Source organism: Callithrix jacchus, chromosome 20 (genome assembly GCF_049354715.1).
Source record: "Callithrix jacchus isolate 240 chromosome 20, calJac240_pri, whole genome shotgun sequence".
Taxonomy (NCBI): domain Eukaryota; kingdom Metazoa; phylum Chordata; class Mammalia; order Primates; family Cebidae; genus Callithrix; species Callithrix jacchus.
In genome coordinates, this window is record NC_133521.1 from 54,432,335 (window position 1) to 54,455,646 (window position 23,312).

Below are 23,312 nucleotides of genomic sequence, written 5' to 3' on the forward strand. Positions count from 1 at the left end.
TCCTGAAACTTAAGAAAAATCCTGTTTAGTTTAATTTCCAAACTCAAAAATCTCATTCAGCTGAAACTTAACCCTTTTTTACATATTTAACACATAAAATAATCAACAATGAAAACAGGTAGAGGTTGAGCATCTCTGATCCATAAACCCCAAAATCCAAAATATTCCAAGATCTGAAATTCATCCACATCGATGGCTGAGATAGCGATATGTGTGCTTTCTGATGGTTCAATGTATACAAACTTTGATTCGTGCACAAAATTGCTAAAAATATGTAAAATTTTATTTGCGTTATGTGTATGAGGTGTACGTAAACATAGGTGAATTTTGTGTTTAGACTTCAGTTATATCTTTAAGAGATCTCTTTATGTATATGTAAATGTTCCAAAATATGAAAAAAGTTTAAAATCCAAAACACTTCTAGTCCCAAGGAATTCAGATAAGGAATATTCAACCACTACATCTAATAAGTCATGGATACTTTAAAATGAAATTTTAAAAGTATTTAAAGAGTCCAAAAGACATCAGGAGAAAAGGGACAGGACAAAAACTGGGGAAGGGGATGCAAACAAAAACAAACAAAATAATGAAACAAATTATTAAATTGTAAGCTTGAATCCAATTACATCATTCAACCACTAATAAATCTATATTTAATAACGTTAAATGTTAATGAATCATACCACATACTCCAATTAAAGTGCAGAGATTGCCTGCCAGAATTGATTTAAAAAACCCACAAGACCCAGTGCTGTATATGAAATACACACTTTGAATAGAAAAAAAAGACAAATATACGTAGGTCTAAATAAGTACATTTGAATTTTTTTAAGACAGTGTCCTACTCTATCTCCCAGGCTGGAGTACAGTGGTGCAATCTCTGCTCACTGTAAACTCCGCCTCCTGGGTTCGAGCAATTCTCCTGCCTCAGCCTTTTGAGTAGCCGGGAATACGGAAAACTGCCACCACTCCTAGCTAAATGTTGGGGTATTTTTAATAAAGCTGGGGTTTCACTGCATTGGATAGGCTTGTCCTAAACTTTTGACCTCAAGTGATCTACCTGCCTCAGCCTCCCAAAGTGCTGGGATTGCAGGTGTGAGCCACTGTACCTGACCCTAAATGAGTACATTTAAAATGATACACTATGCAAACAGTCAGTAATGGAAGTGTGAAGAAGCTATATTAATACCAAATAAAATATGCTTAAGTCAAAACAGTATTTCCAAAGATAAAGAGGGATAGTTCATGATTACAGAAGAGTCATTTCATCAAAAAAATGGATTAAAAATAATTTGTGCGTCAATTTTCACAAAACAAAATTGAACTAAAGGAATAAACAAACAATCCACAATTTTGATTGGCGATTTTAATACCCATCTCCCAAGCAGTTGATAGATAAACTAGACAAAATCTTAGTCAAGATGCAGATGACCTGAACAACACTCTCCACCATCTTAAACAAACCAATGGAAGACGACACCCAATAACCACAGAATACTGTATGTTTCAAGTACATGTAGTGTTCACTAGGATAGGTCACATGCTAGGTCGTAAAACAAGACTGAATAGATTAAATCAAATTGAATTCATGCAGTGTATGTTACCTGACCACAATAGGATTAAAACAGAAATTAACAATAAGAGAACTAGGAAAGCTCCAAGTACTTGGAGATTAAATATAATACACAAGCCCAAGAAGAAATCAAAAGGTAGAATATAAAATATTTTATTCTAAGGGATAATCAAAATACAACATGCCAACACTTATGAATTACAGCTATGGGAGTTCCCAGAGGGAAGTATAGCCGTACATGTTTATACTGCAATAGAAGAAAAAGAGAAAGGTCTAAAATCAATGACATAAATGTTCACCTAAAGAAGATTGAAAACACACACACACACACACACACACACACACACACAGCAAAGAAAACTCCAACGAAGTAGTAAGAAGGAAACAATAAAGGTAAAAGTACAGAGATAAACCAAATTGAAGACAGACAAAATAATAGAGAAAACTAACAAAGCAAAGAAGCTGGTTGTTTTAAAATATCAACATTAATAAACCTTAAGCTACTCTGATCATGAAAAAAAGAGAGGAAACACAAATGGTCAGTATCAATATCGGAAGTGAAAGCGAAGTGAAACTATCACTACAGATCCTGCAGACGTGAAAAGGATAATAAGAGACTATCATAAACAACGTCATGGTGACAAATTCTGCAACTTAGATGAAATGAACAAAGTATCTGAAAAATACAACAAAAACTAACACGAATTTTTCAGAAAATGTGTCTGGGAAAATTAAAAGATACATTAAACAAAAGAATATGCAAGCCACAGCATGACAGAAAATGGTCATAAATCTATTTTCAGTAAAGAGCCTGATTTCCAGAATACATAAAGCAGTTTTATAACCTGAAAATAAGGCTGGGCACAGTGGCTCACACCTGTAGTGCCAGTACTTTGGGAGGCCGAGGAGGATGAATGGCTTAAGCCCAGGAGTTTGAGACTAGTCTGGGCAACATGGTGAGACCCTGACACCTAGAATAAGTACAAAAAATTAGCCTTGTATGTTGGCTAATATCAATACAAAAAGTTAGCCTGGTATCAGCTAATTGGGAGACTGAGGTGGGAGGATCACTTGAGCCCAGGAAGCAGAGGCTGTAGTGAGTTAAGATTGCACCATTGCCTTCCAGCCTGGATGACAGAACAACTAAAAGAAAAAAAGATAACGATTACTGTTTAGAAGGGGAAAAAATTTGAGGAGCCACTTTGCAAAGATAATATACAAGTGGGACAAAATGGTTAACATCAAGGAAATGCAGATTAAAACCACAGTGAGATACTACTACACACCCCACAAAATAACTAGGTTGGGAAAGACTAAACACCAAACGTTGGCAAGAATACAGCACAACTATAACTATTGCTAATGGGACTATAAAACAGTACAACTACTTTGTCAAATTTCTGGAATTTTCTTACAGAACGAATATACATCTCATCTATAATAAATTTCCGAGTTAGGAATCTACCCCAATTAGTGAAAATACATGTTAATAAAAATACTTATAGAAGACCACAATAGCTTTACTCATAATAATCAAAAGTTGAAAATGTTTCTGGTGACCACAAATAGAGGATCAGGTAGCGAACTACGTTATTTCATAGCATGAAATACTACTCAGCAATAAAAATGAAAGAGATACTGATATGTGTAACCTGACTGATAAATATAAAAATTATTTTGTGGACTGAAGGGAGCCTTATATATAGGGTTATCACAACATGATTCAAGTTATGTGGAATTTCTAAAGCTGCCAAACTTAGTCTACAATGAAAAAAATCCAAGGGTACAGAGCTGGAGACTGAGACAAGTCATGAGGAAACTTTCTGGGATTGTATTAGTCCGTTTTTTCACTGCTGATAAAGACATACCTGATACTGGGTACTTTATTCAAAAAAGGGTTAAGGGACTCACAGTTGCACCTGGCTGGGGAGGCCTCATCATCACGGCAGAAAGTCAAAGGGACATCTTACATGGTGGCAGACAAGAGAGAAATGAGAATCAAGCAAAAGGGCTTTCCTCTTATAGAAGCATCAGCTCTTGTGAGACTTATTCACTATCACAAGAACAGTATGGGGGAAACTGTCACCATGATTAAATTCTCTCCCACCAGGTCCCTCCCACAACACGTGGGAATTCTGGGAGCTACAATTCAAGAAGAGATTTGGGTGAGGACACAGCCAAACCATATCAGGGATTATAGTAATGTTCTTTATTTGATAGAGTTTTGGGTTACACATATGTATACTTTTGTCAGAATTCGGTAAATACATACTTAAAATTTTTGCATTTCATCATTTGTAAACTTTACACGAAAAGGAAAAAAAAAGGTACCAAATTCTAGTTAATGCACGTTGAGTTACTGATGTCTGCAATTTACTTTAAAATGCCTAAAAACTATAATGGATTACTGGATGGATAGAAAGATGGATCTATGGATGGACATGAGATAAAACAAGACTCCAAGTTGGTGAAGATACAGTTAAAGTGTTCACTGTAAAGTTTTTTCAACTTTGTTGTACGTTCATAAATGTTCATGATAAAATATCAACGAAAACAATTTTCATCCCTCCTCCTCTGTGACAGCCTCAGCCTGAGAAACCCACAGTGGGAAGGGAAAGGAGGGCAGTGTGTTTGTTTATGACCACCCACCCTCACTCCTTAGCAGTGCTTTCTGGCTCTTCTAGGGTTGGATAGGGGCAGGGAGAAAGGAGAGACAGAGGAACAGATAGGGCCTTATTTAATAGTTCAGCTGTATTATGGTGTCACATTTTAGGAGCAGGCATGCAGTTTTGGGCCCTTTCTCATGCGTTCCTGAGAAATTCTCCTGGTAGGGATCTCTGACAGCAGTTCACTACCTCAGGTAATACAGTTTCTAGGAAGCCACTAGGAGCCCTCCTACCACCTGCCTCTGGGGGTCCTGGGCAGCCTCTTCCTTACCCCTGGCAGGAAGCTTTTCAGGGCAGCGTCCTCCTTAAAATCAATGGTTTTCTTGATTATGGAATTCCTATTTGGCCCATATAAAACATGCAAACACCTTTGTTTGGCTTAACTTGAAGTACGGGCCACTCCCAGCTCCAGTCTTTATCGCTTCTATCTGCCCCATTATTTCAACTTGGCCACAGCCTTTTGCCTTTGGATTGTATTCAGATGGGATAGCAGTTCCCATGTTCTCCAGCCTTCAGGGACGTGAGCTAATCAGTTTGAATGGTTAATTAGAAGTTCCTGTTCAGGCAGCTCACTAGCTTTAAAATGAAGCAGCAGCATTTTCCCATTTATGAGAATTGGGTGAGGAGGGAGTTCATACAACACACAACCCTTTAAAAAGTCTTCAGTGTAATTAAAAAAAATGCCCAGCGTGGTGGCTCACATCTGTAATCCCAGTACTTTGGGCAGCTCAGGTAGGCCGATCATAAGGTCAGGCTTTGGAGACTACCCTGGCAAACATGGGGAGACCCTGTCTCTACTAAAAATTAAAAAATTAGCTGAGTGTAGTGGTGGGCCCCTGTAATTCCAGCTACTCAGGAGGCTTAGGCAGGAAAATCACTTCAACCTGAGAGGCAGAAGTTGTAGTGAGCCGAGATCATGCCACTGCACTCCAGCCTCGGGAACAGAGTGAGACTCTGTCTTAAAAAAGAGAATTTTTAGTCCTGTCCTATAAAGGTAAGAGGTAGATAATAACCTATTCTGGCAAAACTGGTTCTTGCCCACACCATTTGAAAAGTCTAGAACCTGATTGTAAATGAAAGGATTCTTGACAACTACTGTTTGGCGCTTGATCTTTGACTCCAATGCCAAACGTGGAGAAGACAGCATTTTTCCACTGTTCTGAAAACAGTAGCTAATCTGTGCTTCCCTTTGCTGTCTCGAGTATAGTAAAACATTTATGAGGTACAGAGGCTTGCAGAAAAGTATTTTAGAAGTGGAGTCAGAACTCCACTGTGGAAAGGGGGCTGAGAGAATCATGAATCTGAGTCCTTCTCTTGCCAGAGGAGACACAGATTTGTGATGTGGTTTCTCTGGGTAAACATGAGTAAGTAACAGAAGAGATCAGTAAAACTCTGGTCCACTGCTTAGAAATTAGTGTTTTATGACCTCCCCTCTGCCAGGGAAATAAGCATGAAGACAGCGCTTTTCCTCCCACTATTTTTAAAACTCAGATGAGGAGGTGGTCTATTGCTCCACGTGGTGCGCTTTTGAACTGAGAGGGACTGAGCACGGAGAAGCCCGAGTAGCACTGCCCCCACCCCGGGCCACCTGAAACTCATCATGCTGCTTTCTTTGGAGCGGCTGCCAATTTAAAAGAAGACTTAAGGGGTTTCATTTGGCTCTGTGATTCTGCTGGAAGGAGGCCTGAGTAAGGTTGAGCTGAGGTTGCAGAGGAAAGGAGCCGTTTGTCCCACAACCTGAACAAAACAGAACTATGATGAAGCAGCATTGTCCATCTGAGGTAATACCCAAGGTACATTGCCTCATGTCATGAAAATCAAGGACGTAAATACACATGGAGTGAGGTTAAGAATGGAGGTTTTACAGGCAAAAGAAGAAAAGAGAACATCTCTCTCTTCTGCGGAGAGAGGGGCTTCTGAGTGTGTTTTCTGGTTTTCTGGTGAACTGCACAAGGTTTTATAGACTTGTTGAGGAGGTGGTGTTTGACTTACATAGTGTCCAAATATGGGTTGGACCAGGTGAGAGCTTTACATAGCTCGTGAAGAAGCTGGCTATCCACCCGAATCTTCTTATGCATATAGGTTTTCTACTTGGCCAGTGCATGTTGTCTGTCCCTTACTGCACTTGTGGTTGATAAAGAAAAAGGAAGATGAAGCCGTCAGGTTGAGCATGCCTGGCACCCAAGTAGCCTCCTATTGTTACAGCTGCAGGCATTCGCCTGTGCAAGCTTCCAGCTTGCTTGTCTATATCTGCAGCTCGATTTTACAGGCCGCTCTTTGTTAGAAATGGTTTTGGGGCTGCATTTTATTCAAAGGGAAACCTTACCAAAGACTTCCTTACTTTCAATCTCTGACTAAATAATTTCTTTAGAACTCCTGTATCAATGGGACTTCTGGATTACAGTTGAAGTAGTTTTGGCTGATCATCAACTCTGCCTCCACTTAATAGTGAATGCTTTTATTTTCTATGTTTCAAGGAGGGACTCTTTGCTTCTTGCCCTTCTTCAGAATAGCAGTGTGGAAATTGCATTTAAGAACACCTGTTGGGCACAGTGGCTCACACCTGTAATCCTAGAAATTTAGGAGGCTAATATGGGGAAATTCCTTCAGGCCAGGAATTTGAGAGCAGTCTGGGAAACATAGCGGTACCCCATCACTCAAAAAAAAATTACTGGGTGTGGGGATGCATACCTGCTGCCCTGTTGGCCCAGCTTCTGTCAGGAGGCCATGGCAGAAAGGTCACTTGAGCTCAGGAGTTTGGGGCTGCAGTGAGCTATGGTCATGCCACTGTACTCCAGCCTGGGTGACTCCATCTCTTGACAAACGCAACAAAAACCAACAAAAGCCCACTTTCTATCTGGAATGGGAACCGGTAGAACTTTATGACAGTGAGTGACTCAGAGGCAGAGCAAACGTTTGGCCACAGTTTTAATGGTGCAATTTGAACCTTGTGTTTGTCCTACTGACCAAGACTGTGGCTGTCTTAGGGTCCTCCATATGGTCTGGCCTTGGAGGAGAAGAAACTGTTCTTGTTCAACACTTTCTGTTTGTGGAGCCCAAGATAAGAACTTTATGTTTGTTTCACAGATGAGAGGGTGCTAAATAGCTTGCTTAGAATCACACAAGTCAGAGGTAGGAGGGCCACGTTCTTTAACCAGTTTGTGAGTAGATGTCTTCCCAAGAACGTACAGCTGATGGCATAATGCTGACCTTAAGCCTAGGTTAATCCAATTGATGTTTAATGAAAAGCAATAGATTTCCTCCTGTAGCCCAAGAAAGAGCCACTTGACTACAGCTAATCGGTGAGAGAAATACCACTATCAAAGGAATAGGTGATCAGAATTCATGGGCAGCAATGGGACATAGGAATGTGGAAATGAGAGGTGTGGGCTCCAGGGATGCTGGAGAAAACTCCTCCTCCAGTATTCCCTAACTCTCGAATGCTGCTGTCTTTTCAATACAAATACAAACCCACTCTGTTGTTTTGCACTGCCCCGTGCCCTGAATCTCTTGTTTGTGGACTGTATCCTCCAGTAACTTATTCAAGCAAGGATACACTGAAGCAAATTGTTCTGAAATATGACTTTATTTCTTCTTACACTTACATGACTGGTGGGGCATAGAATTTTTGATTGAAAATAATTTCCCATTCAAGTTTTAAAGATACTACTCCATTATTTCCCAGCTTCTGGTAGTGCTGTTGAGAAGCCTGAAATCATTCTGATTTTTGATTCTTTGTAAATACTGTTTTTTAAAAAACTTTTCTGAAAACTTAGGAGAGCTGTTTTCCTTTGTCATATATTGCAGAGTTTCAAGACAATGTTCCTTGGTGTGAGTTTGTGTTCATGTGTTTAAACCTAGGAGGTTATGTTTTTCAACTTGAGAAGTTGCCTTTTTTTTTTTAACTTTTATTTCAGTTCAAAGGTTCAAGCACAGGTTTGTTATTTAGGTAAAGTCTGTCATGAGGTTTGTTGTACAGATCATTTCATTACTCCGGTATTAAGCCTAGTCCCATTTAGTTGTTTTTCCTGATCTTCTTCCTTCTCTCATTCTCCACTCTCTGAAAGGCTCTAGTGTGTGTTGTTCTTCCGCCTGTTGTATGTTCCTGTGTTCTCATCATTTAGCTCCCACTTGCAAGTGAAAATATCTGGTATTTGGATTTTGTGTTCCTGCATTAGTTTGCTAAGAATAATAGTCTCCAGCTTCATCTATGTCCCTGAAGAGAACACGATCGCATTCTTTTGTGGCTGCCTAGTGTTTTTTGTTGTATATGTACCACATTTTCTTTATCCAGTCTACCATTGATGGGCATTTAGCTTGATTCCATATTTTTGCTATTGTGAACAGTGCTGCCATGGACATATGCGTGCACATGTCTCTATAACAGAAGGATTTATATTCCCTTGGGTACATACCTAGTAACCCATTACTAGGTTTGCTGAATCAAATGGTATTTCACTCTTTCGGTCTTTGAGGAATCATGACACTTTTTCACAATGGCAGAACTAATTTGCATTCCCGAATACAGTGTGTAAGTGTTGTTTTTCTCTCTAACCTTGCCAGTATGTGTGTATTTTTTTTGCTTTAATAATTGCCATTATGACTGGTGTCAGATGGTATCTTATTATAATTTTCATTACATTTCTCTAATAATCAGTGACGTTGAGCTTTTTTAATATGATTGCTTGTTGCATATATGTCTTGTTTTAAAAGTGTCTGTTTATGTTCTTTGCCCACCTTTTTATGGGTTGTTTGTTTTCCTCTTGTAAATTTAATTTCCCTACCCATGTTTGATATTAGATTTTTGTGGAATGCATAGTTTACAAACATTTTCTCACATTCTGTAGGTTGTCAGTTTTCTCTGTTGATAGTATATTTTGCTGTGTGAGAGTTTCTCATTTTAATTTGACCCCAGTTTTCAATTTTGCTTTTGTTACCTTTTCTTTTGGCATGTTCATGATGAAATCTTTGCCTGTGCTGATGTTTTGAATGGCATTGTCTCGTGTCTTGCAGAGCTTTTATAGTTTTTGGTTTTACATATCAGTGTTTAATCTATCATGAGCAAATTTTTGTATGTAATGTAAAGAAGGGGTCTAGTTTCAGTCTTTTGCATATGGCTATCCAGTTATCCTGGCATCGTTTATTGAATACGGAGAATCTTTCCCCCCTTGCTTGTTTTTGTTAAGTTTGCCAAAGATCAGATAGTTGTAGAAGCATGTATTTTTAGTAGACATGGGGTTTCTCCATGTTGATCCAGCTGGTCTTGAACTCCCAATCTCAGGTGATCAACCACCTTGACCTCCCAAAGTTCTGGGATTGCAGATGTGAGCCACTGAACCTGAAAAAATTGAGAAATCTAGAAGAAACTGATAAATTCCTGGTCACAACCACCCTCCCTGAGATGCAAGTTTGGTTTAACATATGCAAATTGATAAATGTCATCGTCACATAAACAGAACTAAAGAAAAAAAAATTACCCACATGATTATCTCAATGGATGCAAAAACAGCTTTTGATAAAATTCAACTTTCATGTGTGTTAAAAACTCTCAATAAACCAGGTATTGAAGGAACATACCTCAAAATAATAAGAGCCACATGTGACAAAACCACAGCCAGCATCATACTGAATGGACAAAAGCTGAAAGCATTCCCCTTAAAAATTGACAGAAGATAGAGATGCCCTCTCTCCCCACTCCCATTCAGCATAGTTTTGAGGGTGTTCTTTGCTCTTGGGTTTCTAATTCTTTTAATTGTGATGTTGGGTAGTTAACTTGAGATCTCAATTTTGTTTTTGAGATGGAGTGTTGTTCTCTCAACCAGGCTGGAGTGCAGTGGTGTGATATGGGCTCACTGCAACATTTATCTCCTGGGTTCAAGCAGTTCTCCTGCCTCAGCCTCCTGAGTACCTGGGATTACAGGTATGTGCCACAACACCAGCTAATTTTTGTATTTTTAGTAGAATGTGGTTTCACCATGTTGGTCAGGCTGGTCTCAAACTCCTGACCTTGTAATCTGCCCGCCTTGGCCTCCAAAAGTGCTGAGATTACAAGAGTGAGTCACCGCAGCTGTCCCAAGTTCTCACTTCTTGATGTGAGCATTTAGTACTATAAATTTCTCTCCACACTACTTGACTAGCTGCATCCCAGAAACTCTGGTAAGTTGTACCTTTGTTCTCATTACTTTCAAAGAACTTCTTAAACTTCTTGATTTCTGCCTTAATGTCATGATTTACCCAGGAGTCATTCAGGAGCAAGTTACTCAGTTTCCATGTAAGTGTATGGTTTTGAATGAATTTCTTAGTCCTGATTTCAAATGTGATTGCATCTGCTTTGTGACCTAAGGTATCTTCTATACTTATGAATGATCTATGTGTTGAGTTGAAAAAATGTGTATTCTGCAGTCATTGGATGAAATGTTCCTTGAATATCGGTTCCATTTGGTCTGTAGTAAAGATTAAATTTCATGTTGATTGGTTGGTTTTCTGTCTGGAAGATCTGTCCAGTGCTGAAAGTTGGGTGTTGTAGTCTCCAGCAATTACTGTGTTAGGGTTTATCTCTCTCTTTCTTATTTGCTGCGTGTGTCTGTTCTTTTTCTCTCTCTCTGTCTGTCTCTATGTCTATCTTTGGAATTCTGATCATTTTAGTGTTGAACCTGTTCAAATTTTCTTCCGGATTTCAACTTTTTTCTTATCGCTATTTCTGGAAGACATAAGGTTCATCTACTCAACTTTGTTGTCTTACTATTCTAACAAGAATTTTTCACAAGTTCTGCTGTCATATTTTTAATTTCTAAGCGTTTACTTTTTCTTTAAATTTGGTTCTTGTTTCATGAAAATGGTAACACTTTTCTCTTCGAGAACATTCATATGGGTTTCAGAAGGTCTTATCTCCTAGCACAGTCCTCATTCAGGCTGCATTTATGTGTCTTGTTGCTCTGGTCTCGGCCATTCATGTTAGAAGCTTTGCTCAGATGCCTGGTGAACCTTAGCTGTCTGTGTGTGTTAGAAAAAAATGGAGCACTGAAAAGCTAAAAGCTGATGGAAGTTCTGTGATTGTAACATTTTGTGGGCGGTGGTCTTGCTGGGTCAGACCTTTTCTTCTTGAGCAAGAGGGATTCTCTCTAGAGAAAAATCGTCTTAACTTCTGACCAAGTGTATCGGCCACACTCATTGGAACTCAGTGGTAGGAAAACCTGGAGGATCTCATTGTTCAGTGTGTACATTTAAGCACTTGTGTCTAGAGAGCTCCTGCCTAGAGACACCAAATTTTACCCTTTAGAGAGGAAACCTCCACCCTGCCACCACCGTGGAATGCAGTCACCGATTCTAGGGAGAGGATCTGGGATCTACCTACTACTGAAACATAAATTCCCTAGGTAAATTTAGCTGCCAACTCTTGAACCCTTGGGGATCCTGGTTGCCTTCCTGCCACTGGCTTGAAATTTAGCATCTCTGGGTCTACTGTGAGGTGTCACTGACAGCTTCTGCTTGCCAGTTTTCTATATGCTGAAGGGATTGTCTTTATTTTCTTTTTATCTTTGTTGGTTTATTTATTTTTAATCATCCCGTGTTAATGTGGTTTAATGATGGAGTGAAGGCATATGCAGGTATTCAACCAAACATCTTAGCTGAAGTCTGTGTAATTCTCTTGTAGTAAAATCTTGATCATTCTATGTTTCAGTTAATCAAATTTTTATATATGCATTCTGATTTGGGGATGATGTGAGGGAAGAGAGAGAGAAAGAAAGAGAGACTCAGACGGACAGAGACAGGGTGAGAGAGAGAGGGTACTGTGACAAATCTGTGGGTCTGTGTATTTGGAAGTCAATAGGAATTTAGCCCTGTTTTCTGTCTAAAAAGCAGGAGTGTCCAGACAATGGATCTTGAAGTAGGCTAAGAATCTTTGAGGCAATGGCGCAGATCCAGTTGTGTTCAATTTTTAGTCCTTAGGCTGAAAGGGAAAATAACATAAAACACATTTTAAAAAATTTCTGGCTGGGCGCGGTGGCTCAAGCCTGTAATCCCAGCACTTTGGGAGGCCGAGGTGGGTGGATCACAAGATCAAGAGATCGAGACCATCCTGGTCAACATTGTGAAACCCTGTCTCTGCTAAAAATACAAAAAATTAGCTGGGCATGGTGGTGCGTGCCCGTAATCACAGCTACTCGGGAGGCTGAGGAAGGAGAATTGCCTGAACCCGAAAGGCGGAGGCTGCGGTGAGCCGAGATTGTGCCGTTGCACTCCAGCTTGGGCAACAAGAGCGAAACTTCATTTCTAAAAAAAAAAAAATTTTTTCTGAAAGTGGTGTTTTCTGATTTGCCCTCAAATAATTAGATATAGAAGGTAGCCATACATTTTTGGCTAACTCAGCATTCGTTGCTCCATTCAGCGAATTCATCTTTATATTCATGTTCTTTCTCTCCAGCTTAATATCCAAAATTTAAAAGTGAGGAATGCAGAATAGTTGAACTAAAGGAAACAGATCAACCACAACCTGACTCTTCTTCCTCTCACCCAAAGAAAACCATTGTTAACATTTTGCTATATTCTCTTTATGTACTTTTCTCAGGTACTTTTATTCGAATATATTTTTGATCATAAAATTGTCTTAGACAATAAGTTGTCAGAGAAGAACACCCACTCTTTTTACACTCCAGGCTTCCAGCTTGAAGGTGACTGACTTGGGAATCCTGTATTTTAACAAGATATGATGTTGATATGGAATCTTTTATTTGACTGTTCTGAGGTGTTCTCTTTTTAGCATACTCTCCTTCATCCCCTTCTTCCCTGCTATACACACACATACACATTCACACATACACGCATTCTTTCTTTCTCTCTCACATGCACATTCTCATATGCAAATACAAGCATGCTCATACACATGTGCACACACACAGGCACGTGCATGCACACACTCACACTCATATGAACCAACATGCACATACACACTCTCCTTCATCTCTTTCCTCCCTGCTACACACACACACTCTAACACTCATATGCACATGTGCACACACACATATGTACAACATGCAATGTGTCAGAAGGCCATGTAGAAAATGATTGTTACTCTCCAAAAGGAAGGACACCCACACTTTTGCAATGGAAAAAAACAGCTCTGTTTTTGTAAAAAAAAAAAAAAAAAAAAAAAAAAAGAATTTTCTAATAGGCCTAGAAAGAAACTTAAAAAGTGTTTCTTCTTTTATCTGATTGGAACTTGTGTATGTGCACACACCCGTGTGACAGAAAGAGCCAGGGAGAGAGGGAGGGAGAGGAGGTGAAGGCAAGAAGAGAGAGAGCGATTAAAAAGCAAGTGCACTGTGGCAAGCTCGTCTGGACTAAGTGAGAAGCAGGCGGTTGTGGTGATGAGATAGGAGCTTGGAATGCCTCCTGGTACCAAGACTGTCATAAGTGGAATTGGGGTCTGAAAAAGTGACAGCAAAATTCAGCGTTCCTTTGACAACCACTCAGAAAATAGAATGTGAGGAAGCAGGAGGAAGGGAAGGTGTGGGGCCAGCCATGAGAATGCACCCCGCTACCCCACGGATGCCTAGAATTGCTGGTCACTTATAGGGCACAGGTGAGGGGAAGTCTGGACTGGTGGCAGTAGTGCTGCCAAGCCATGTAGCCTTCTCTCTCAAGGGTGAATGTTCTTGCATAAGTAGTGGGGAAGATTATTCCCTAGTTTATATAGGCCCCATTTGTCCTAGACACAGATTTTAATGTTCTCAGGTGATCGCTTGCTTGATTGTCTGTGTAAAAGATCAGCAATCCTTTTTTCTTTCTGGAAAGGTCTAGGCAGTAAATATTTTAGGCTTGGCAGCCCATATGGTCTCTGTCACAGCTACTTATCTCTGCGGTTGTGGTGTGAAAGCAGCCTTAGAAATGGGTAATAAAGGAGTGGGGCTGAGTTCCAAAGTACTTTTATGAGAACTGAAAATTGCATTTTATGTAATTGTTGACATGTCCCAAAATATTGTTACTTTTTTGAATTCTTTCACATTCGTGGCTCATGAGCTGTCTGACAAGAGACGACAGGCAGGAATTGGTGGATGGGCCATGGTTGCCCAAACCCTGTGTCCAAATCATGGCATTGTACAAGCAGGAGGGATCTCTGACCCTGTCTTTTTTTCCTCTTTCCTTCTTTTCAGTTTCTCATTGTGCTGATTTGGAAACCAGAAATCGAAAGCTCTGGGAAGTGAACTCTTTCTGACTTAACCTGTTAGTGGCAGTGTTAGGATAAAATGTCAGGTCTCAAGGAGCACTTCTTAGAGCCCAGATCAGACTGAATGCTGCTTTTGTGATTGCAGAAGGCATACCATCCTCTGGTACACTAGCTCCTTAGCGTCACCCTGAATCTGAAACTTAGTTCTTCATAAAGTCTTTTGTTCTATGATTCCTCAGTGCATCATTTGCTAATTTGCGCCAGTTATTCTGTTTAACACAACTGAGATATAGACATAAGCAAAGTTCCTACCCTTTAGGAACTCACTTCTTCAGGGCCTGGTTTTGATAATCCAGACAAAGCTACTTAAATGTAGTTTTATCCTTAAAAGCAAAATCGGCTGCACTTATGTAAGTTACAATAATAATTAGAATTTAGGAAAAATCCATTCTTAAAACAAGAAGGCAAGGAGAATAAAAAATAAACATCCAAGTCACCCTCTGACTGTGCGTTGGTTTTAAAACGACAAGACTATTATTTTAAGTGAACACAAGGAAAATTTTGCTACCAAGCGAGTACAATTTCTAACAGGTGATACATCGACTCCTCTGATTCCAGACATTTCCGAAAGTGCCCTTACTACCTACATTACTTCCTTCTGTAAAGCTCTACTGATTAAGACTTTATCTTTTGTGGTTGGATTTTTGCTTTTGGAATTACAACCTGCTTTTCAAGTCACATTTTGTAAATTAGTTGAGGTATCTTGCTGAGTGATAAAGTCTGAGTCAAAAACTTCCTGAAAAGTGCCTCGTGAACTCGTGAGGCATCATGGCAAAGATCCCAATTGTTGGACTGAGGCAGAGAGGTAGAAAGAAGAACACAGACTTTAAGGTCTGACAGATGTAAGTATAGGTCCCACCTCCACCACGTATTGGATGTGTAATGTTAAATGAGCTACTATACCTATTTGAGCCTCAGCTTTCCTCTCTGTAAAAAGAAGATGTTAAACCTTTCCTTGCACTATTGTTGTAGGGATTGGAGATGATGTCAATAAAAATGTTTCCAGCATGCTCGGTATTCAACGTACCTTGGATAGACTTATTTGGCCAGTTCACTGCAAAGGGTAATATACACGAGTAAGATTTTTTCTTTTCTTCAAAATAGACTTTTTGGGACTAAACTCTAAAAAAGTGTTAAATAAATGAATCAAGATCTTTTTCATTTCTGTTGTTGAAGTATTTGCCTTCTTACATTTGGTAATGTTAGGATTTTCCACAGAAGAAGTTGACACTTTCCTTCTTAATCATACTGGCAATACCATGTTTCAACACTAGTTACTATTTTCTTTTCGAAAAGTGTCATTTGTCTAGCTTCCCTTGAAAGATCAGCTAAATGTCACATTATCCCTGCTTCTGCTAATCTTTCAAAATGCTCAACACCATAGGCATAACATTTTCTTCATGCTCAAGTTGATTTAAAAATTGTTCTAAAGACAGTGTTGCTGAATTTTTATTTGTTTAATAAAAATTAGGCTTTTAAATATAAAAATATAGATTTATTATAAAGCCTCTAGAAAGCAAAGAAAAATAGATTTGAAAAATACCTTGTTTAATCACATAAAGCTAGGCAGAGTTAAATCACTGTTTCCATTTTGGTACATTTTATTTTAATCTTTTCACTATTTTAATGTCCTTCTTTATATCCATAATGGTGATAACATGATGTATATATGAACATGTATATATTATATAAATATATAAAATACATAAATATATCTTTTATAAATGGTATCTGTAGGCCGGGCGTGGTGGCTCAAGCCTGTAATCCCAGCACTTTGGGAGGCCGAGGCGGGTGGATAACGAGGTCAAGAGATCGAGACCATCCTGGTCAACATGGTGAAACCCCGTCTCTACTAAAAATACAAAAAATTAGCTAAGCTTGGTGACGCGTGCCTGTGATCCCAGCTTCTCAGGAGGCTGAAGCAGGAGAATTGCCTGAACCCAGGAGGTGGAGGTTGTGGTGAGCCAAGATCGCGCCATTGCACTCCAGCCTGGGAAACAAGAGCGAAACTCCGGCTCAAAAAATAAATAAATAAATCAATAATAAAAAATAAAATGGTATCTGTTTATTTATTATATATAAATATATATATAATGACTATATATCTACATATCTACATCTATATTTATATATCTCCATGATAGAAGTTGGAAAATACTGAAAACTGGATTTTCCAGTAGAGGAGTTCGGAGAAACAACCTATAATCTCATTATACAGAAATAATTTTCTTCCCTTTTGCTTCTCCACATTTTGGCTTAGATCAAATTTAGAAATGATTTTCTTAACGTTCTTGGTATTGTGTTTTTAGAGTATCAAGATGTTGCTGCATATTCTGATTTTTATGTATAGTTGTGACAGGAACACCCACAAAAATAATTGTTCTAGAAAAGAATTTGTTAACAAATATTTTCTTCCAGGAAGTGGTGTATTAGCGTTTTAAAAGAAACATTTCTGGACGTCAAAGTAGACATTGGGCTTATATCAACAGCTCAATCTTTTTTCAAATACGCTTTATTTTTAGGGCAGTGTAAAGTGAATAGTGAGGCATAGTGGAAAGTACAGAGAGTTCCTACATTCCCACCTCCCCAAATGCACAGCCTCCTCCACTATCAGCCTTCCTCACTAGAGAGGTACATTTGTTACAATGGATGAACCAACATTGACTTATCACTGTCACCCACCGTTTATAATTGACATTAGGGACCATTCTTGCTGTCGTATATTCAGTGAGTTTTGACAAGGGTGTAATGGCATGTGTCTACCATTATAGTAACACACAGAGTAGTTTCATTGCCCTAAACATCCTCTATGCTCTGCCCATTTATCCTTCCCCACTTTTCAACCCCCAGCAATCACTGAACGTTTTGATGTCTCTATAGTTTTGCCTTTTCCAGAATGTCATATAGTTGGATTCATATAGTAAGTGGTCATTTGAGATTGGTTTCTTTCACTTAGTAGTATGTATTTGAGTTTCCTCTATGTCTTTTAATGGCTTCATAGCTCACGTGCTTTTTTTCGGCAACAAAAACCACATTCAAAGATTATTGCTTTCATTGCTGAATAATATTCCACTGTGTCGATGTAGAGGTTTGTTTATCCAGGCACTTACGAGTCTATAGTAACCAGTGTGGAGCCTGGGGAAGCCATAAATGGCCTGGTTGTGGCGAAGGCCTGGAGCCTATGTCGGTAGGAGCCATGGAGGTTGGAGGCATTAGATCTTAGAGCCATAGGGGAAGGCCTGGAGCTTGGGTTGACAGGGTCTGTCCCATAGCCTGTGGCTATAGAAACCTGCCTGGTGTTGAGTTCACTGAATTGTGACTGGCATTGGAGTTGATGTTGAAGTCAGGTGTTACATTTACTCTCCTCTCTGCACATACATCGTATCTCTTTCGATGCTGCACTACCCAGGTTTAGGGGCGGGGTAATGCAGATAATAGAAAACTCTCTTTTATACTCTATTTTATGCCGTTTTCCTTACTTTTCTACTCCACAAACATGCTATAACCTCTCACCTGGATTCCTTGTCTCTTTTGAAGACACTTTGATGCACGGATGGCTGTTCAAATTGATGTTTCTGTGAAGGAATAAGTGCTGAAAAGTTCTGTTTTGCCATTTTGTCCATGGCATTCTTCTCTGTTAACTGAAAAAATATTTTTACTGAATAACATATTGTTAAAAATTGTCAGACCCCTGGTTTAGCTCTGGAAGTTTCTCCTTTAGAGCAAGTTCCTTTCATAGTTCTCTATAGAAAGACTATAGTTGTAAAATGTTGGTAGAGATGATATTTTGTGTGTAGAATTAAGAACCGATTACACATAAATGTTTAGCGGAGAGTAAACATTTGTGAGTAATCTGTTCTTACACACAAAAAGAAGGTCTATAGCTTTAGGAAAGGGAAAATTATCTAGGTTATTCAGACAATATAAAATGAGTTGAGAAAATTGAAGGGAATGTTTATACTTGAATGAGACCTCATGGAGAAAGACAAAACAAGGAAGCCATGGGAGAATATTTGCATTCTCGGAACCACAAAAGTGAGGAAAGCCAAGAGCACAGCTGGAGTTGCACCAGATCAAGTAGACATTCCATCAGAGCCTGAACTGAGAATGCACCATTCCTAGTCACCTTGATAACAGCCCCATTTTCTGTTAATAATACTCTATGAGAAAAGTCTTGCAAAAATAGTCAGAAAAGGCAGAGTCACATGCGGTTCAGTGTGTTCCACCTTGGCAGACGGTCTTAGGAGGAGTTTTGGAAGGATCGTGCTGCAGGCAATGGATGAGATAATGATGAGAAATTTTCCAGCTCTGTATAAAAAGGCAAGCGAAATATATGCTTGTGAATTTTTGGCTGCTTTTTTACGCTGTATTTTCAGATCAATTTTATCCCAGTTAATGTGAATATAAACTCTGATTGTTATGGCTATCTCTCGTGGGGTTTCTATTATTTTGTCAGAAATTGTATCAGGAACTTTATATCAATCACTAAATTACACATTTCCAAGCTGCATATGAATTAGGTATTACTATGATCATTTTACAGATGAAGAAGATGAGACTCAGAGCAATACATAAGTTGCCCAAGGTCAGAGAGCAAGTAAGTACCAGAAATAAAAGCCAGATAAATCTCATTCCCATATCCTTGCTCTTTCAATGATGTTTCAGAGTTGATTACAAAAGGAAGTGTTCTGTGTGCTCAGGATAATTTACTACCTACAAAATTTAACCATAGGGCAGTCTTATAAACAGGGTAGAGTATGCAGTTAAGATAAAATTTGAGAGAAAAAAATTAAATTAAAATAGTACATAACCAATGATCAGAATATTCTCTCAGTATTTTAGAAATTAATGTAAGAATAAACTAGATACTGATAAAAAAGTCACATTCTTTATGCACAAATCTTGTAAGTAGCTACTGTTAAAGAGAGGATATTATTTACCTAGAAGAAAGTGGGGTTGTCAACCACTATATAACAATTCTTGGGGTGAATGTCTTTTTTATTTTAGGCCTCTGGCTGATGGATCCAAGAGGTAGATGCGTGATGTCAAAATATTCTCTTTTATAGGTAATTACAATTTACAATGGAAGATACAGAGGCCACAAGGTAGTAGAGTTGAGTTATATTAACAGAAAACCTTGTTAGAGAAAAGAACCACCTCTCACTATCATGTTCAATGGCAAAGATTAATAGAAGGTACAGCAAAATGGACACACATGCGAGTATACCCACATTGATATTGGAAGTAACTTTTTTCTTATATACTATAAATCATATCCCAGAATATACTCATAATGTGTACACTTATTGGGATATTACAATCAACGTACAAAATATGTACCATATGTACATTGACTGTGATGTACATATCTGTACACAATACAGATGTACAAAAAATGTACATAATCTGTACAATATGTACATTTATATGTACATAATGTATACACAGTAGGTATGTACATAATGTGTACAATAGGTAAATATATTTTAATATTACAATGATTTCATATAATCACAACAGCATATATAATCACAATACACATATAATACATAATATCAATATAAATGTACATATTGCACATATTATATACATTTACATTTATTGTGATATGATATGTACACATGTACATCATGCACACGTGCAGATTTGCGGTATATACACGTGTACATAAGTGTGCACACTATGTACATATGTACACTACACATATGTTCATATAATGTAGATATGTACCTTCTGTACAGGAGTACACAGTATGTACAATATATACACGTATATACTAGGTACACATATAGGTTTATACCCACTTTGGTGACCGGAGAGATTTCTATCTAATATACTAAATATAAAATCCCAGAATGTAGTCATAGTGTGTACATTTATTGTCTTGTTGTGATAAATGTATTAAATAGGCACAATCTGTACATGTACTCTGCTGTACATAGGTGTACACAATGCACATGTAGAAAAAATGTACATAATCTGTAAAATATGTACCTATATATTTCTATAATGTGTACACAATGCATAGGTACATAATGTGTACACTATGCCCATTCCTTAAAATATCAGTGATAAAATATATATAATCACAGTAAGATATATAATCACACTAATACATATATGTCGTGTAATATCACCAAAAAGTACGTATTGTACACATTAGGTATGTATTAGGTACATATGTATAGTGCACATATTATGAAAATATATATGTATCATGATAACACCGTATGTACACGTATACAAATATTTGCCTACTATTTAAACAATGTACACATGCAGAAATAGGTGCAAACTACATACCTATGCACAGCAGGCTATTACTACAGTTCTGCTCGTAGCAGCCTCAATGCCCACCCTGGCTGCTTAAAGACCCCCGGCTAGGGGGCTGTACCCACAGCCCCCGCCAGAGGGCCCATAACAGCTACCAGGCCCACGCTGGCTGCTTAGGGACCCCCTGCGTAGGGCGCTGTGCCCACAGCTGCTGGGGCCCGGCTATTTTGAAAATGTGGTGTAATATGATACTGGCAACCGTATCACACAGAAATGATAATGTTATTGTGGTTCTTTACATATTAGGCAATAGTTCTAGTTACACATTTGGCATATTGACAAAAATGTCATCCTCACCCCATTGACATTAGAATTGAAAGCATAGGAGGGTTTCACCCCTTGCAATGTTTAATTCAATATAATTGTTTTCTTGTTTACATTAGTGACCATATCAGAGCACGGTGTACATCTCTTGCAGTATTCAGAATATTTCTCTACGGGCAGCAACATTTTTCTCTCCTTATCTGGATATCACAGGACCGGCTTACAGCGCCAGTCACATCGTGAGCAATGTCATCTGTAATCCCCTAGTTATTAAGAACAATGTAACGGGGGTCTCGTGTGCTTTTGGAGATATTTGGAGTAATATCCTTTTAGTTTCTGGATATTAGAAACAATACTACAGTGGTGGTGTACACTTCCTGCGATATGAAGAGTATACTCATCCTCTGTCCCTGGGATATTAAATACTACATCGCAGAAGCGTTGCACTTTGCCTATAATATTGGAACAATCACAGAGTGTACACCTTCTTTCATTGTGAGAGAAATACCTACTTAGGATATGATGGATAATATCACAAAATGGACACACATGGCTATATACCCACTGTGATATTGGAAGTCATTTTTATCTAATATACTAAATGTCATAACCCAGAAAAAACTCATAATGTGTATGCTTATTGGGATATTACACTCAATGTACAGAATATTTAACATATGTACATTGACTGTGATGTACATACATGTACACAATACAGATGTACAATAAATGTACATAAACTATCATTTGTACGAATATATGTACAAAATGTGCACACAATAGGTATGCACATAATGTGTACGATATGTACATTTATTGTAATATCACAATGTTATATAATCACAACTGCATATAAAATCACAATACACATGTAATATGTAATATCAATATAAATGTACATATTGCAAACATGTACATTTACATTTATTGTGATATGATATGTAAACATGTACATCATGTACCCATTATGTACAGATGCACAATATATGCAAGCGTACATATGTGGGTACAGTATGTACATATGTACACTACACATGTGTACATATAATGTAGATATGTACCTTCTGCACCCGAGTACATTCTATGCACAATATGTACGCATATAAACTATGTACACACCTGGGTGTACAACCACTTTGGTAACCGGAGAAATTTCTATCTAATATACAAAATATAATAATTCAGAATGTAGTAATAGTGTGTACATTTATTGGCATATTTCAATAAATGTATCAAATAGGTACAATCTGTACATTTACCCTGCTGTACATGTGTGTACACAATGCACATGTACAAAAAATGTACATACTCTGTAAAATATGTACCTACATATTTCTATAATGTGTAAACAATGTATAGGTACATAATGTGTACACTATGCACATTCCTTAAAATATCAGTGATAAAATATATATAATCAAAATAACGCATATAATCACAGTAATATATATATATCATGTAATATCACAAAAAAGTACATATTGTTCAAAGTAGGTACGCATTAGGTCTATATGTATTGTGCACATGTACATATATATTTATCATAACACCATGTGTACACTTATACAAATATGTGTTCATTATTAAAACTATGTACCTGTGCAGAACAGGCTATTACCACAGCCCCCCTCGTAGCAGCCCCAAGGCCCACCCTGGCTGCTTAAAGACCCCCTGGCTAGGGAGCTGTAACCACATTCCCCGCCAGAGGGCCCGTAACAGCTCCCAGGCTGACGCTGGCTGCTTAGGGACCCCCTGGCTAGGGCGCTGTGCCCGGCTATTTTGAAAATGTGGTGTAATATGATGCTGGCGACCATATCATATGGAAATGATGTTATCCTGGTTTTTTATATACTAGGCAATAGTTCTAGTTACACCTCTGCCATATTGACAAAAATGTCATCCTCACACCCCTGGACATTAGAATTGAAATCATAAGGGGGTTTCACCCCTTGCAATGTTAAATTCAATAAAATTGTTTTCTTGTTTACATTAGTGACCATATCAGAGCACAGTGTACTCCTCTTGCCATATTCAGAGGATTTGCCTATGGGCAGCAACATTATTCTCTCGTTCTCTGGATATTAGGAACAATATCACAGGACCGGCGGACAGCCCCAGTCATATCGTGAGTAATGTCATCTGTAATCCCTTAGTTATTAGAAAAAATATCACAGGGGTCTTGTGTGCTTTATCAGATACTTGGAGTAATATCTTTTCCGTTTTTGGATATTAGACACGATACTACAGT